Source organism: Pinus tabuliformis, chromosome 7 (assembly GCF_031772625.1).
Source record: "Pinus tabuliformis cultivar Carrire ecotype Pingquan chromosome 7, CPIR1, whole genome shotgun sequence".
NCBI classification, from domain to species: Eukaryota; Viridiplantae; Streptophyta; class Pinopsida; order Pinales; family Pinaceae; genus Pinus; species Pinus tabuliformis.
Window position 1 is genome coordinate 957,629,967 of NC_142293.1, and position 19,334 is coordinate 957,649,300.

The window sequence follows — 19,334 nt, forward strand, 5'->3', positions numbered from 1 at the left end:
AGGGTGGTTGTAGCTGATACAAAAAAGCGATAACATGCTTTAAGAGACCCATGGATGAGAGTGTGACTACAGTCGTGCTTATTCCAATACCTATTGTTTCCAACATGATTATTATTATAGTGTTGATCTATTTATGCATGTTTGTGCATCAAAACTTCACACACACATGTCGATCCACACACAGGTATCATTGAATCGTAATTCTTGATAGGTTAATCCACAGGTCTCAGATATGTGCTAGGCTAGATAAATTTCTAAGTATTTAAGCTGCAAATATGATCTAGAAAGGGTCGCAGTGGTAAGTCAAGCTTGCCTTAAATCAGATCACATACTTCTGAACACATTTTATATATTCTTCAAACAACTACTAGTAGAATCCAAGTCAAGTTGCTTGAGATTCAACACTATAAAAGATGCATCTCTATGGGGTTCTTAACAAGTTTCAACTCAAATCGAAAGGATATATCACTGTGATGGTTTCAATCCTACTATGATGAGGTCTTATAGGAGTATGTTTTTTCTAACTTGTTTACAGAGGTTCACGAAATTACAAATCTGAGTGCAGTATGGACTAGATTGACTTCTGCTCCAAAAGGGACACAAATATTGTTGAATTTATTATGCAAATGGTAGGGTATTAATTAAACATTTTGATACCAATGTTATACCAAATAAATACTGAAATGTTTAAGAAATATGCAGGTTTGTGTCTCCTTCAAAACAATGCACTAGAATTACCAATGAAAGGGTTGGAACTAGTTTGAAAAATATTTGGAATTACAACGCTTGCCACTTAGATATGCTCAGAATAATCATAATAGTACTTATAATACTCCAACAAAACCATAATAAAAATACTATTATAATCCACCAAATAATACGAAAAAAATTCCATGAGTAGGACGAATTAATTCATCCAAAAAACCTCAAGAAGAGGGTTCAAATGGTCTATGGTCTAGTTCAGACTTCCCTTACTGCAAAAGTTGAATCAAATCCTTCACAAAAGTTGCAAAATACATTTTGGCCTTGGACCTAATCCAATGAGTGCCTTATAATTTGGTTCCTTCAATGAGCTTCCATAGTCAAGAAATTAATCCGTGGTTCCACAGTCAAGGAGAAGACTTCAAGTCTAGGTCCAAGTCATGAATATCTGAGCTCTGTTTAGAATATTTACCAAGGTAAATTCCAGAGGTAAACAAGACCCTTCCTCTTGTAATGAAAATCAACAAATCCCTCAACAAACCAAAACCCCAAAACCCTTCTTCTGATTTTGCAATACACCATAGGGGTGAGAATTACAGAGGATTAGATCCTTTTTGTTGATGTTCAATTCATAACATTGTGAGCTAATCAAATAATTTTATATAGACTAGGAGAAGTCGAATTAGGGAAGCTATCTTTCACCTTTGGAGGAAAATATTTTATTAAAATTTTAAATTTCAAAACCAAATCAAAGTTGACTTGGTAGTGGTGCCATTACATCAAATAATTTTAACCCTTTAATAGATACTTTGGACCATTAAATGATTAGGGGCCTAAAGCTTCTTTTTTATATTTATTTTAACCATGAAGCTTTGATTATTTTAAATATTTTGTGAGGCTTAGGTCAACCAATGATACCATGCCACATTATCCACCTTTGGGGTTTTCACCCACAAATTGGGGCTTCATCTTCAAACAAGTGTAACTCCCAAACTATGAGGGCTCTCAGTGCATGCCACATACCAATGGAATCACCTTGATGAGGAGAATCCAATAAGGATGATATTCATATCAAGTTCACTGAGCTTCATCCACAAACACATCAACAAATGCAAGGCCACTAGGGTTTCTAACCATCCTTCTATTGGAGCTTCCAATTGATGAAAAATTAGAAAAATATTAAGAGTGTTCATTAACAAACATTGGCATCAATGACAACACCATTCAACAAAGGTAATTATTTCTTGCATTTGAGAAGAGGAACGCATGATTTCCAATCATCAGTCTGCGAGAGGAAGATCTCGTGATTTGAATCATTCATGAAATATCTCAAATAGATTCATTTCTATCTTTGGAAAATGGAGAACCTTATGTGTTAATTGACCAATTTGATCGACATACTGGATCTAATAGCTGCCATCTCGTTAATCATTTTCCCACTAGCACATGTGATGATAGTTGTTTTACACCTGTTGAATTCATCAAGCTAATAAATTCTTACGATTCATCATCTAAATGTTCATATACTTGTCGGGAAATTAAGGCACTTCAGCTGTTGTTGATGGTTATGTCAATCCCTCACGACCTTGACAAGGTTTCTGAACAAGATCAGGCTATGTTTTCCTTGCAATATTCTCTCTATAATTTGATTGCACTAATTGAAAGCTCATCTTCACAAGAATTTCAAGGTTTTCAATCTAGTTATTTTGAATGCCATTTATCGAATCATTGATTGGCTAGAAGAATATTAATTAGAAAGTTATATTGTTAATAATAAGTTTCAATCTTACTTGATGTTTTCTAAGAATGAAAACACAGATGAATGGATATATCAACGAGGTAAAATTGCAAGCTCATTAAAGGAAGCATTTATGGCACACTTTTTTCTAGTAGCCAAGACCTTCAAATTCTTGTGCGGGAAACATAGGTAAATTCCTTTTGCAAATTGTTTTTCTTGATTTTGATCACTGATATATTTATACTTGTAGCTCAAGAACAACTCTTGTGGCTACACTAGAAATTTGATTTTACATAATCATGACCTTCTATAGATTAGCATTTAGGTTTAGTTGTTCTTTTGTTTATTAGAGTAGTTGTAATTTTTTGTATCTTTTTTTCATAGGCTTTCCTCATCCAAGGAGTACCCATGTTGCATACTTTCGATGGACCTTGCTACATGAAAAATGAGAAATACATTAAAAACATGATTACAATCACATTTTTTCATGTATTTCTCATTTTTCGTGTAGTAGGGTCCATCAAAAGTATGCAACATGGGTAATGCTTGGATGAGGAATTAAATCTTTCATCCAGTGAGTGCTTTTGTTCAGTATTTGAGTAAAACCATAGAGAGATAAGTTGAAAATACGAGTTGAAAAAACATTTTTTTCTTTTTTTCCCTCTAAAATTTGATGATGTAATCTAATCTTATTTTATTATTTCCACTATTATTTTATAATATTGCTTAGGAAGCCCATTTTATACCTCAAAATTTCTCTAATGAAACAATTGAAGCTTGACTACTTTTGTTAAGTGTGTTAAGCCGAGGAGGGAATAGGAGAGACTTCATCTATAATTTGGCTAAGTACCGAGGCTAGGGTTATCTTTGAGATGAGACAATACTTCCTAAAGGCTAGATCTTGTGCATAAATTTAGACCTAAACAGAGAATTTGGGGTTCTTCTAGTGAATTTCCAAGTGTTGTAGATGCCATAACCCCCTCCAAAATGTTTCTTTCATTTAAATTTTGGAGCCCCCCGTAATGTCATATGAACTATCATTTTGAGTCACCAAAGTCATGTGTGGTCACATTTCTCTAAGTGTTCAAGTCTTCTTCTAAAAAACCTAAGTGTCGAAGCTACTTTCTTTCACATGCTTAGCTCATTTTTCCTTCATAGCACATTCCCCCAAGATATGCCTAACGCACTTCTTGGAGACAATGAAGCACACTTCTTGGCAACAAGTAGAGCACACTTTTTGTTGGTAGAATGAGTGCACTTCTTGTGGATAAGCACACTCCTTGAAGGAAGTGAAAGAACATCTCCTGGAGATAGTTCCAACACACTCCTTGTTGAAAATCAATGCACACTTCTTGTAGATATAGGGAGCACACTTTCCCAAGTCAACATTTTCACACTTGTTAGTGGAAGTCATCACACTTTCATCTCTTAGTTTTCCAACATGCGCTTAGAACACTTACAAACCCTAACCCTAATTGCATGTGTGCTCTCCCTATATAAAGAGTCTAGCCTAGTGCTCATTTCACATTCATATTTCACTTTGGAGCTCTGCACATTTTTGGAGCACAAGGAGCATGCTCTTATTCTTGGTTGCAAGTGTGCCATCTTCTGGGTAAGTTTCTCAATTGTTGCTTTTGCTTTCGCATGTGTCTTTTTTTCTTTTGCATGTGTCACTTTTTCTTATTTTTCCTCTTTCATGTGTCACTTCACTCTTCCTTTTGTCATTTTTAGTGTCTCTTCATATTCTTAGACCTAGGCACTTTCTAATTGTAGCCGACACTTGTGTCGCATAGACTTGCGCCTTAATTGTCACACTTGGATATTAGTGTCATTTTTTGTCGTTTCAGTGTATGCATGTTGTTTTTTGGAATTGTGCATATTATTATCATAAGTATGATTGTGTATGTGTGTGTGATCATGTTTGGGACTTGTTTGTATGCTCTTTCTCTCTCTCTCTCATTCCATTGATCTCACACTTAGTCAATTTTGGGGTTCTTCCTGTCCTCAAATCTTGCGCAAGCTATGAACACATTCAAATTTCAGCCAAGTGATGATTGGATTTTTCACTCCCAACCATTATTTGTGAGACCTTTTTCTCCTAGACTTTTTCGATGCACCCATTCTAAGAAAATCTCCACTCACAAGTGCATAGTGCATCTATAACCATCGAACCTCTTGCTACTTACAGTTGTGCTCTGCACCAAGCTTTCGTAAGCCTTTCCTTTTGGAGCACATTTCTCACTTCCAATGGAAATTAAGGTCACATCTAGCCCCTTTTAGTTACACCAATGCTCAAATAAGAGAATTCTTCTCAATTATAGTGCACTTCACATTCTTAGTCTTAAATCCTGTAGCCACTATCTCCAAGATTAGTGCTCTATGCCCAAGCTTATTCTTCTCTCTTTCCCTAGTGCACTATAGAATTCAGATTCCCATACCCTCACCTCTTATCTCCTGAACCTATGCCCGGTGCCCAAGAAAGATCATCACCCAATACTAGCACATTGTCCAATCAAAGTGGGCATCTTGCATGAGAAATCAAGATAGAATAGGTGATTTTGGGACTGATTTTGTCTTGCCATGAGTGAATTTCATTTGCAGGTATTATTGAACCAGAGCCTATTATCCCATCATCTTATCATGGCAGATGATATTCAACGAGTTCATAAATAAGAGGTTTCAAGAATACTCTTGTGGAGGTGATACATAAAGATACCATCATGCAGGAGATAAAGGAATTTTGAACTACGAAAGATAGATGGCAAACCATGATGACATAGAAGGTTCCAATACTATATTGAAACCCTTTGGAGGGTGAAGATGAAGTACATTCTATACTTATCATACATAGTTGAAGATATAACAATATAGGATGGAGCTTGTTGTTGATACATTACAATGGAGCCTCATGTCACATTCATCAAATTGTGATTTTCCAAAGCATGAACATAAACATGTGTTTTGCCACAATTTTGGTGGAATGTAATATTTTAATTTCAAAAAATAGAAAATGTAAAATATGTGGAAGCCCAAGGGTCACACATGGAATATGAATAGTCACTAGGAAGTCCAAAGGTCGTAGAGGAGATCAAAAGTCATATAGGAAGCTCAAGAGTCATGACGGAGCTCAAAGGTCACATGGGAGGTGAAAGGTCACCTTGTTTGATATAAATAAACCCTCATAACTCAATCAAAGGGAATTTTAGCCTTGGCTTCTCAAGCTTGGCATAGGAGAGAAGATCATTATTTGGAGGAGAAAGTGGTGGCTTCATGTTCCACTATTGGGGCTAGTGATGCATCATTGTAATTGTGTATCTTGGAACTTTCACATAATATTTTGAAGCTCTCAGAGCCCAATGTACTTTCATGCATGTATCATGAATGTTGTCAGACTATTCTTTCATGTTTTTTATGTATGTTTGTGTTCATATGTACTAAAGAAAATGAACTATTTCGTTGGCTTTGGTATATATCTTAATTGAAATGTGTGTCTTGTTTGTTTTTATGATCATTGTTACTTTGAAAGCTATTTTGCAGATTAAATAATGATTCTTTCTATATATGTATGTGTGTATTTATTGGGATGGTACTATTACTTTTATTCTAAAGGCTCAATCTTTCTCTTCCCGCATATGAAAGTACTTCATACACATTGCAATTGTATGTTTCACAAAGCTAACTTAGTTTCTTCTCTTGAAAGTTATGTGTATGTTCTCTTATGTTGATTGGTTTTGACCAAGGCAATTCTTTAAGATCATTACAATGATAGTCAGGCCTATTACTTGAAGGGGGATCCTATTAGACACAGTGTCAGGTATAATTGGGACATCATTACAGAGACCCCCTTATGTTAGCAGAGTTCTAACACCATCAATAGGTCCTATATATGTGTGTGTGTGTGTGTGTGTGTGTGTGTGTGTGTGTGTGTATCTGTGTGTGTATATATATGTGTGTGTGTGTGTATATATATATGTTTGTGTGTGTATATACACACACACACACACACACACACATATATATATATATATATATATATATATATATATATATATATATATATATATATATATATATATATTGTTTTCTAGTATATGAAAGCACCCAAGCCTGATATAACATTCCAGAGCTGAGCATCCCAGATCCAATATAACATTCAAGAGTCAAGAAACCCAAATCCAATACAACATTCTAGATCATGCCAGTAGTCCAGAGACAATATATCATTCCAAAGTCAATATAAAATTCTAGAGCATGCAAGCAACCTAGAGCTGATATAACATTCTAGGGCCTAGAATTCCAAGGATGATATAGCATTGAAAAGCTCGTGAGTAGCCCAAAGCTGATATAGAATTCTAGAGCAAAGCACCCCAAAAGCTGATATAAAATTCCAAATCCCATGAGAAACCCAAAGCCGAGGAGCGAGAGTGACACACGTTACACCTAAATCCATTATTAAGGGTTCAACATGAATTGTTGAACGAGGGAAATGAAAACAAAGGAAGAACTAGAAGCAAAGCTAGAGGTATTCTCTTATTAAGGATTCGAATCCTCTTATGTGAGTGCAGAGGGTTCCCTGAGGAAACTTGAAGGCGACTTTAAGGGTTTGAAATAATAGGGTCCAAAATGTGCTCGCAAGTCAATGCAATGGTAAGTCTACATTCCTTGCCTTGAACACCTCTGTATCACCTTCTAAATATGGAAGATTTCAATCTTATCGGAGTTGCAACAAACATAAGAAAACCATGACAAGAGAACCACTAACAACGCCTAAAATTAACATTATTTTGTTTGAATACTTTTTTGAGTGATTGCTCCATCTACTTGATGGTGTGATCTGCTTTGGTGGTGCAATAGCCTCCATATTATCTAGTTATTATAGCATTCCTAAAACAATATTCCTCTACTCATATAATGTAGTGTAATAGGGTAATTTCAGTACCAACCTAGGGTAATTCTGCCATAGGTTTGCTTTAGAAATGTAATTTTCTCTTTTCCTTGTTTAAATGTTCTTACCCATCACATATTCAACAATTATTCGTGTCCATTACAAGAAACTAGAAATCAATATGCCATCATAGAAAAAATAAAAAAAGGGATCTCCTATATGATACTAAAGTGCCCTACATTTTTTTCCCGTTGAATTATTTTGTTATTTTCTCAACAACAAATTCAATACTTTTGGTTAATGGAATCATTGTTGTAATTGTGGATCCATGGTTTTGATCTCTTTTATTTACAAGGGATCTAATGATTATTGACTAGATACACTTCCCTAATGGTTGCAAATCTAGGGTTTCACATTCTTCACATTTTTTAGGGTTCCGTTGGAGTTCCCACTTCAAGCATTTCATATAGAGAATTTATTGGAAACTATATTTTTCATTTTCTTTCCTCACATTTTCTCTAGAATTATCAACATACTTAAAGAATATTTGCTAGTGTCATCACAAAACTGAAATTTTCTCTAGATTTATCAACATACCTATGAATATTTGCTAGTGCAATCACAAAATTTTTGTGACCATGAAGCCAAAGTTTTAGGCCATCTATTTTCTAGAGTTCAAAACCTTTCTTTTGATAACTTTTTCCTTGGGTTTTTCACCAGGTCTTAGATCTAATTCATTTTTTTCCAATGCACATCTAGAGATATTCCTTATGTTCCAAAAGTATGTATTTTTACAGTGGATTCTTTCATTTATTGTGATATGAGGTATATTTGTCAACTGATGGAGTTTGTTAATAATGGTATTTACAAGGATATGAAAACCTACTTTCAAGAGGAAGACACGTGGTTCTCCACCTTCTTTATGCATATTTTACTCACAATTCCACAAGATTTATCTCAATAATTTTTATAAATTATTTTATGGATGACCCTAAAAAATCAAGATAATGCAAAGGATGCACTATTTTCAGCAGCATCATTTCAAAGCATCAATACCTCATACCACCCTTTGTACCTTCAACCCAACAACATGGTTTAATGGATCCTATACCTCTATTAAAGGCTACCTTCATAAGGTTGTCACACTACAATAGTGTTGATTTTCTAGTGCAATCAAGACTAGTTCAATTTTTCAAACTCATAACTACTTCCATTGACACAATTTAAAGCATTCCAATCATTAAGTATTTATAAATGGAATTTTCAACCATTAACTTATTCAATAGAGCATTAGAGAACACAATAAATAGCGAGACACAAGACACTAAAGTTTTTGGCAAATGACAAGGTCAAAACCCCAAATGGGGAAAACCCATCAATCTTTCCTTATGAGAGAAAGTTCAATTCATTAACATGTACAAAATAAACAAAATATATATTAAAAAATTAAAATAAGAATAATAATTAAAAAATATATTAAAAAAAATAATAATAAAAATTAGACTTATAAAAAATTAAATAAAAAAGTTAATATTAAAATTAAAAAACATTAAAAAAATGTTTTAAGAGAAAAAACTTGAAAAGGAAAAAATCCTAAAAATAAAAATTGGGGTAGGGGGTTGATTCTAGCAGTCAAGCCCGCCCACACAATGGAGGTGGGAGTCGATTCCGAAATTGACCCCCAACCTAGCTACATTGCTAAGGGGTCACTAGCATAATGGCTTGAGTGTTGGGTTGCTCAAGCCACAATGTCGGTGGCCCCTTAACACTGTAGCTGAGTCATGGCATTGACTCCACCCACACACTAGGGGTTGATGCCATAATTTTTGTTTTTCATTTTTTTAAATATTTTTCTTAAGCTTATTATTTTTTTTTTCATTATTTTAAATATTTGGTTTTTTTAGTTTTTTAATTTCTTTTATGATTTTTTTTTATTTTTTTTATTTTAATTTTTTTTAATAAATGTTTCAATTTAAAATTTCTTAATTTTCTAGCTTTGTTTTGTTTTGTTTTTCATTTTTATTTATTTATTTATTTTACCTTTTCTTTTTGTTGTCTGTATTAGTAACTCAACCCCATTATGTGTTAATTTGATAGTCGAGTTTTAAGTTTTCATTACAATTAATCAAATTCCCCCCCACTACGTGTTAATTTGATGGTTTTTTTTATTTTTTTATTGCCATGGGTCAAGTTCGTCCCCACTGCATGTCAATTCGATGTTCGGTTTTTAGATTTTGCTTGCAATGTGTCAAGTTGTCTCAAGCTAAGGTTTTAAAAGAGTTATAATTTTAGCATTAAAAAAATTCTTGCTATAATGAGTCTTTAATTTATGTATTCATTTTTAAAGTTTTTTTTTAGTTGTGAAATCTGGTATTGAAATATGTTGAAAATTTAAGGTTTTTTTTGTAGTCAGGTTAAAAATGTCAAAATTTTAAGGCTTTCTAGAGTTGTAATATTTTATAATCAATTCCATGGTTGACAAATATCAAAATTTTAAGGTTTTTTAGATTCATGATATTTATCTTAAATGCCGCGGTTGAAATTTGTTTGAATTTTTAGGTCATTTGAAGTCATAAAATTTTATCTTTAACACTATTGTCGAAAACTATTGGAATTTTAAGGTTTTTCGTAGTCATGATATTTTATATTTGATTCCATTGCTAAAAAATGTTGGAATTTTAACAAGAAAAGTTGATGTAACATCAACACTTTTCATCTTTGGGGTGTTTTTTATTGTTTTTTGTGCAAAAATAGGGGGTTTGGGGTTAGAGTTTTCATTTTTAGGTTAAAGTTCTTGTTAAGTTGGTAAATTTGTTATAAGGTATGTAACTTTCTAGTGAACAAACTGTTAATTAAAAGATCCCTTTTTTGTTATTGAAAGTTGTAATAAAGAGGAGTGTTATTATTATTTTCCATGACGCCTCCAAAGAAAGCCACTACAACGATTAAATCTACTGAAGGTTTATCCTTGACTCATGAAGAAAGTGAAGACTTAGAATTTAGTTTATCTCAATCAGAGAATAAAGTTAATGAAATGGATGTTAGTAATTCCCAACAATCGACCTCATCGCTTTAGCCCTAGCTCCCCTTCCTTTCGTATTTTCTCGCGTCCTAAAAAATCCTTCTTTAATCACATTGTTTCCATGACAAATTTTATTTCCTCATGTCCTCTCCACTCTTCACATACATCCCTTGAACACTTGAGCTTTGAGGATAGCACCTCCCTCAACACTCACACTCATCCTTCCCCTATAGACATCACGAGTGTTATACCCTCTCCCTCTGTTATCTCTAATGCCATCCATTATGCACATATGTCCCTTGAACTCTCAAGCTCCAGCGTCAATGCTTCCTTTAACCCTAGCTACCACGATGGTCAACATCATCCAAATTTGACTTCACGTTTTTCTATTTATAACCCTAGCGTACATGGGAGTCCTCATTTGTTTCCTTCTCAGTTTAATTCAATTGAATCTCCTTCTCATGATCATTATAGTTTGAATATTTCTAATTCCTTACCTTATTTTATTAATAATTTACCAAAACTCAATAAATCCTACTCATATTCCTTTCTTTCCCATCTCAACAAAATTTCTCCTCATATCCAATTCACCATGAAAATTGAATCTAATAAATATCTACCCTTTTTAGATGTCCTTATCACTTATTTTCCTAATGGTTCACTAACCCATAAGGTTTACAAAAAAAATATGCACACTGATCGTTATGTTCATGCCCATTCTCAACACCACCCATCTGAAAAATATGGTGTTTTGAAAACCCATATCTCTCGCGCCCTTAAAACTTTTTCTCCCCAATTCCTTGCCTTGAAGAAATCCCACCTATTCCAAGCCTTCATTGCTAATGGATATTACTATTCTCAGTTCAATAAAGCATTTAATTCCATATCTATTTTCAAATCCATTAACCCTCCTTCCTCTCCTCCTCAAGGTCAAGTTTCTCTCCCTTACATAAAAGGGACCAGGGGAAATTTTAGGGGCTAATATTCGCAGGTGGGCTGATTTTCCATGCTTTTGCCAAAAGAAATATTTTCCAAATTTCATTTTCTCTAAAAATGATTCGCCCCACTTTTATATTATAAAATTATTTTACCTTAAAAATCACCAAAATTTTATATATACTAATATAAATTCATTAGAAATATGAATATTTTTACAAAAATATCACCAAACAGTTTACAATTTGCATATTAGGGACTATTAATATTTGCCAAGGTTTCTAAAATATAGGATAAACTTCCATCCTTAAAATTTTCCATGAAAGGGACTACTTATGTTATAGAAAAAATAAATTTTAAACCCCATAAGACTTTTAAGTAGATGTTCCAATCAACTAAACATAAGTCTGACCCCATGTTAAATTCAACGGTTTACCCGATCCCCTGTTCATGTGGAAAATCATTCATTGGCCAAATTAGGCATCCCTTCAAAGCTGAATTTAAAGAACACATTTTTGACACCAATAATCTCTGAATATCTAAATCTTCCATAGATGAAGACTCTTTTAATTCAAAGCATCTGGTTTGCTTTAATCAAAGCAACATTCTCACCTCTATTATTTTTTACAACTCAAGAATCATTAGGGAGGCCCTTGAAATAAAGAAGCACCTTGCAAAATTTAATTGAGAAAATGGCTCTAAATTAATCCATTCTTGGTAACCAGTTATCCACCATATTATTCATTAGTTACCACGCTCCCATCTCCCCTCGCCCACCTCCTTATCTCTTTACATTTATCTTCTCCTCCTCTCGCCCCCCTCCCTCCCCTACCCCACCTACTTCCCTTTCCTTTATTTAATCATCTTTAATTAAAATTATTCAATCATATATTCAATTTATTTCTAACCCAATAAAATTTTATAATTGTTTCTCTTTCTACGCTTAACTTCCCTCATTTTCAAGCATTGATGAATTGATTATTTACGTTTCCCCTCATTAATTATTTTTCCTCTCTTGTTAATTAATTATTTCTATCTAAATTCCCATTTCCTCTTAATTATTAATATTAACCTCAATTTCCTTTTAATTCACATCCTCTTTAATCAATTTATCAATTATTTAAATCTCTTGAATTGACTCTTAACAACTAATTTAATCCTATTATAGTCCTCAATTTTCTTCTAATTCTCATTCCCATTAATTAATTAACTATTTATTTGAATCTCGTAGCTTGACCCCTTTCTTTTAACAACTAATTATTTTATGTATTCAACTATTAATAATTAACAACCCATTTAATTAGTTTATCAATTATTTAAATATCTTGACTTGACTCTTAACAACTAATTATTTAATCCTAATATTGTCCTCAATTTCCTTTTAGGTCTCTTCCCCCCTTGATCTTCTAATTTATTTTATTATTTTAATGGTTATTTTATTACTTTAGTATTATTATTTAACAACTAGTTTATTATTTTAATATTATTATTTAACAGATAATTTTGAAAATTTCTTCTACGAAATACTTCTCAGTGCTTGTTTGTGATCACTCAATTATTAGGTCCTTGACGATGGGTGGAGAGTCCAACTGAAATGTTGGAAATGATATAACGTCCTCTACACAATTTCGTTCAAAAAATTCTCCCCATATGAATAACTATGGAAATATACACTCTCTTAATGGTGGTTTTCTCTGGTTCTTAAGAAAATCTTAAATGAGAAATGGAAAGTAAGATGAATGAAAATAAGGAAGAAGTTATAAAAATCCATGATTTCCATGGAAAATATTCTCTTGGAGAGGCTTCCTAAAATGGATGTGGAATTCCAAATAAATCATGAACATAATGAAAGTCATGTCATTGAGAATCAATCTCATATGGGGAATATGTTATCATTGTTGGAGAGCTTAAATTTTGAATCGAAGAACCATAATCATGAATTTTCAATGCAACATCCATATCATAAGGGCTTCAAGTTAGCACCAAGTAAGTACTACATTCTGAAGATCAATATGAGCTAAATTGATGGTAATGATACTATAACATGGATGTTTCAGATGGATCAATACTTTGATCTACACCAAGTGGAATCCTTACAAATGGTAAATATTGCATCCATGTTTTTAGAACAAGACCAACATGTATTGTATTAATGGATTTGTGAAAGAAAAAATGATTTGGTTATATCTTGATCCATGCTTACAAAGAAATTAATAATACATTATGGGGATATTAAGAGAAACACATTTTTTAGTCAATTGGTAAATATTCAACAAAAATGTTTATTTATAGAACACATTCAACAATTCCAAAAGTTGAGTCTCAGAGTAAAGAATATTTCATAGGATAAATTGTTAGACATGTTTATGGGAAGTTTGAATGAAATAATTGAGCATAGGTGTGCCTCTTTGAAACTAAATCTCTATAGCATGCTTCCAATTTGTAAAGGAAATTTGATGGTAAAAATATGGTCACTAGAATATTGGTCACATATAACTAGAGAGAAAATCATGCTCCCTTTCCTAAACTGACAATTTTGAATCCTAAGAAAATTAACGAAATAAGAGCAAAGGGACTATGTTTGAATGATGAAAACAAGTATAGTAAATGGCATAAATGTAGTGAGCCTAGAAATTATTCTACATATACTGTGAAGATGAAGAAAATCAATAGGTAAAAACTTCACAAGCTCTAGAGCTAGAAGAGATTACTCCAAAAAAATATTGTCATGCATTCACCGACATAATGTGAGAGGATCTAATAGTATGAAAAAAATGCTAAAAAAGGGACACCAAGTTTTAGTTGGATAATTGTGTTCATTAGATGTTCAAATATATATATCCTCTGCTCTAGTGGATCTCCAAAATTTATCAACAATAATGCTAAGGTATTTGGAGAAATGCCTAAGGGTTGTCTAACTATTTGAGGTCATGACCATGCTATTCATTTACAACCTGGAAGTGTGCCACTTAACATTCGGCCTTATAAATATCCACATGAAAAAAGGACTAATATTGAGCGCATGGTTCAATAAATATCATAGGAATGCATAATTAAACCTAGCCAATGCACTTTCTCTTCACCAATAGTGATGGTTATAAGAAAGGATGGTTCATGGAATATGTGTCTAGATTATAAACAACTCAATAAAATAAAAATCAAAGATAAGTTTCCTATTTCAGTCATTAACGAATTATTTTGTTGTAAGTTTTGCATTCATGAGGCAACATCATGGTCATGCCCAAGAATAACATCCAAACTGGTGACTTAACATATATGAGTTCCTTAATAGTGCACCCAATCACCGTCTATCCAACACCTCTTGGACCAGTCATTGATGAGTTATTAGATGAATTGCATGGATAATTTTTCTTTACTAATTTGGATCTTTATTCTAGATATCAACAAATTAGAATGAGGCAAGAAAACATTCCCAAAATGACCTTTATAACACATGAAGGTCATTATGAGCTTTTGGTTATGCCATTTGGATTTACAAATGCACCTTCAATGTGTGAAAGCTTGATAAGTTTTACTTTCAAACCCTTAGAAAATTTGTGCTATTATTTTTTGATAACATACCAATCTACAACAAAACTTGGAAAGAGAATGTACAACATGTTGACAGGATCTACACACTTTTGGAAGATAAACAACTATATGCAAATCCTTCGAAGTGTGCCTTTGGGGTTCAAGAAGTGAAATATTTGGGTCATAATGTATCACATTATGGTGCCAAGGTGGACCCTAACAAAATAAAAGCTATGAGGGAATGCCAAATTCTCGATACCTTGAGGAAGCTTAGAGGATTTTTAGGATTTCAAGGATATTATTGCAAGATTTTCAAGAATTATGGTCAAATAACAACATCTCTAACAAAATTATTGAAGAAGGAAGAATTTTCTTGGAATAAAGAACCAACCAATTTTTTTTAAGAACTTAAAGAGGTTGTGTGTACAACTCCCATCTTAGCGACAATATTCATTGTGGAGTGGGATGCCTTAGGGCATGGAATTTGTTGACACCTAATCCGAAACGGATGAGGTGAAGCTGGACAGTCATCTAGAAGATGAACTGATCTGTTTCGTATATGTATAAATAACAATTGTCTAAATGAATAAAATCACCAGTTCTGTCTTGCGCTCATTAATTGCTAGAGTTACCCTGGCCTGACATGGTATCAGAGCACATGTCCCAGAAATAACTCCTGCCTCTGCCAGGTTTCTGCTGCCTCATGAAACCTCTATCCTGAGCGCCTCTGGAGACTGCGCCCTCAGACCATGAGTAATTGATGTGCGTTTTCTTTACCTGAGCGTTGATGCGTTCATGTATTCCCTGGAACGCTGCGTTTCTGCTCCATTACCTTGATGCGTTGATGCGTTTATGCGTTTCTCCGTTCCTTGTAATACTGCTCGAAAACCAAATTCGATTTTGTGTGACCAAGGGTTCCCATTGAGTCTGGGCTGCCTCTGAGGCTGACGGGAGTGCTCTCGGCTTCTTCATACGTTCTCGCCCTTGCCTGAAGTGCCTCCGCTGCGTGCGGCCGCGCTTGTTCCCTTTTTCACACAGATCAACCACCTTTGGCTTCGTATCACTCCTTCCCCTCTTTGACTTCGTCGTCCTCGGAGAAGGGTGTCCTGCTAACGATTCTGTCGAACAGATCTCCGCCTGAGCATAACTCCATTACCAAATGAACAAACTCATCGTCCTCATAAGCATGGTGAAGGGCAACCACAGCGGGGTGACCCGCAACATACTGCATGATCTTGCTTTCGTTGTCGAGGCATTCTCTGTCGAATGAATCTTGAAGGACATCTGACTTTGTTATGGTCTTGCAAGCGGCCTGTTGCCCACTTTGCTTGTTCAAGCATCTCCTGATCACCCCGAACCTACCTCTGCCGATCACTTCGTCTTGCAATTGGTAGTTTTGAAGGAGAGCATCCGTCATTTTGACTGGCGTTGTCTGTGTGTTCCTGGTTTTCGAATACAAGATGGGTGGATCAGTAGATAAAGGAGACTAAAGCTTGTAATGGTGACTGCGTTTTTTTATTGAAGACTCTCGGCATCGGTTGACAGCGTTTTCATGGTTCCGCTCCTGCACATCAATGTAATCCGGCCTCACCGCAGCGTTTTCATGGTACAGCGATGATATAATGGATGTGAAAGTGGAACTAGAATTTTTTCATTAGTTCTTTATATCATTTCTTAATTTTTGTAATCTGTGCATCGCTTTTGAGATTGCGGGAATTGAAAACTGATATAGTGAAGTCATATGAGCGCCCTCTTTTTCAAAACAGTGATATATATGAGCGCCCTCTTTTTCAAAACAGTGGTATATGTTGAGCGCCCTCTTTTTCAAAACAGTGATATATATGAGCGCCCTCTTTTTCAAAACAGTGGTATATGTTGAGCGCCCTCGTTTTTTTTCTTAAAACATAATATTATGGAAGTGATATAAAGAAATGGTGATGCTCATGATATGCTGATGAAATGTTAGAAGAAAAATAAAATGCATAAGGTTATCATATAAGGAATTTTTTTCTCTCAACAGAAGTTTTTGGCAGAGATATTTTTTTTACAGAATGCATTCAATCATTTCTATGGTCGGAATAGTTCTCACTGGCAAGGAGAACTATTCTGAATGGTCCCGGATGGTAAAACACACCCTTATCTACAATGAGCTGTGGAAAGGAGTGTGTGTCGGAGAAGAAGACAAAGACCCTGTGCAACCCACATCAGACAAAGAACTCGCCATTTGGGAAAACAAGAACAACAAAGCCTTTGCATTGATCGCAGCATCTGTAAATGAGGAAGTAAGTCGTCATATTTCATCCTATTCCACTGCCTTTGAAGCTTTACAAAAGCTGAAAGAACTCTATGATACACATTCTGCACTTGAAGTTGTTCAGCTCATGATTAAACTCTTCACCCTTGAACTAAAAAATAATGATCCTCTTACTCTTGCATCTGAAATAAAGTCTATAGTGCATGATATTAAATCCACTAAGGTTGAGCTGGATATCTCTCTTATTGCCTTTCTCAAAGTACTCTATCCTACCTACTCTAACTATCTTGAGTCTTTACAAGCAAATGTAAATCTTAAAGATATAACCTTTGACACTCTTGTGAAAAAGTTTGCTGAAAGAGAGAAAGCCTTTGGAAAGAAAACAGTCCCTGAATCTTCTGAAGAGACTGTTTGCCTTGCTCATAAAGAAAAGCATCCTGCTCAAGATTCTACAAGAGGAAGAGGTGGACGAAGAGGAAGAGGAAGATACTTCAGAGGCAGGGGGGCAGAGATCCTCAAGCAGAAAAGGCAGATCTGCATTGCATTCGCTGCAAACGAAATGGATCACATGATGCTTCTACATGCAAGCTACCATGGGACAAAGTTGAGCAGAGAAGAAATCAACAGAAAGGTAAAACTGATGACACAGACAAAGGTAAAGCACCTGAATCCGCTCACTATATTGAGGCACAATGTAACATTGGAGTAAATGAAGATTTGTTTAATGCTTCACTTGCTTCTTCCAAAAATGACTGGTTGCTTGATTCAGGAGCAACCTGTCATATGACTCATAGGAAAGATTTATTTGAAGATTTCACTGACAATGTTGATGGAGCAGTATACTTTGCAGATCAGTCAAAAATCAAGCCATCAGGGCTTGGCACAATCAGGCTTAAACTGCCTAGTCTTCCAGATTTTCTTCTGGATCATGTTCTATATCTCCCACAGCTGAAGAGAAACTTGCTGTCCCTGGTCCACATCCGCCAGCAAGGTCACTCCATTCACATGTTTGATGGCAAGCTTGAGGTAAGAAAGGCATCTGACCACTCACTTGTCATGAGGGGTATAGAAGAAGAAAGACTCCTTAAACTGCAAGGAACCTCTGCTCATGCACAACATTTCTCATATATTTCTCATCATGAAGAAGGTGCACTTCCATCAAGTTTATTATGGCATGCTAGATTTGGACATTTAAACTATGATAGTCTCCGCTTGTTGAAGAAAAATGGTGTTGCTGGTTTGCCTACAATTCCTAGAAAACATAAACAATGTGATGCTTGCATTCTAGGAAAGCATAGCAAACAGTCTTTTCATGATTCACATTCAAGAGCACATAGGAAGCTTGAACTTATTCATTCAGATTTATGTGGTCCAATGCCTGTTCCTTCTGCAAATGGAAATAAATATATCATGACATTTATTGATGATTACACCAGAATGTGTTGGGTTTATATTTTGAAGAACAAATCTGATGCTTTTCAAACATTCAAAAATTTTCATAAATGGATTGAAAATGATGCACAATCTCATATTGGGTCTATTCGCATTGATAATGGAAAAGAATATACATCAAATGAATTTGAACACTATCTTCGCCAACATGGGATTAAACATCAAACAACTGTGCCTTATAATCCTCAACAGAATGGTGTAGCTGAAAGAATGAACAGAACAATTTTGAATATGGTACGATCCATGCTTTTCTTAAAAAATGTAAAGACAATGTTTTGGGCTGATGCTGTTCTATGTGCTGCATATATAAAGAATAGATGTCCATCTAGTGCTATAAGAAACAAGACTCCTTATGAATTGTGGTATGGACATGTTCCTTCAGTAAAACATCTCAGGATATTTGGTTCCACCTGTTATGCTTTAATACCAAAGGTACATAGAAACAAACTTGGTGCTAGAAGTCGTAAGTGTATCTTCCTGGGGTATTCAAACACATCTAAAGCATACCGCCTTTATGATGAAGTAAATAAAAAGTTTGTTTTATCTAGAGATGTCATTTTTCTTGAATCATCCAAATCTGACAGTGTTGTTGAGCGACAACTTGATCGCTTGGATAGATTCACAAAACCGAAATCATTCCAAGAGTTTGATAATCAGATTCCACATCTTGAAGGGGGGATTCCTATACTAGATCAACATGTGGAATCTCCTTCTGAAGAACAATCTCCCCTGCATGACACTCCAACAACGGATGATGCTTTAAGTGATGTAATTGATAGAATTGGGAGACTTAATCTTGATTCAGTCCCAACTC

At 34.6% G+C, this 19,334-nt stretch overlaps 1 pseudogene; it reads right to left on the reverse strand.

Moving 5' to 3' along the window:
• Window positions 1–15,874: 15,874 nt before the first annotated feature.
• LOC149250804 (calcium-dependent protein kinase 7 pseudogene) lies at window positions 15,875–16,231 on the reverse strand (annotated as a pseudogene).
• Between the last annotated feature and the right edge of the window lie 3,103 nt (window positions 16,232–19,334).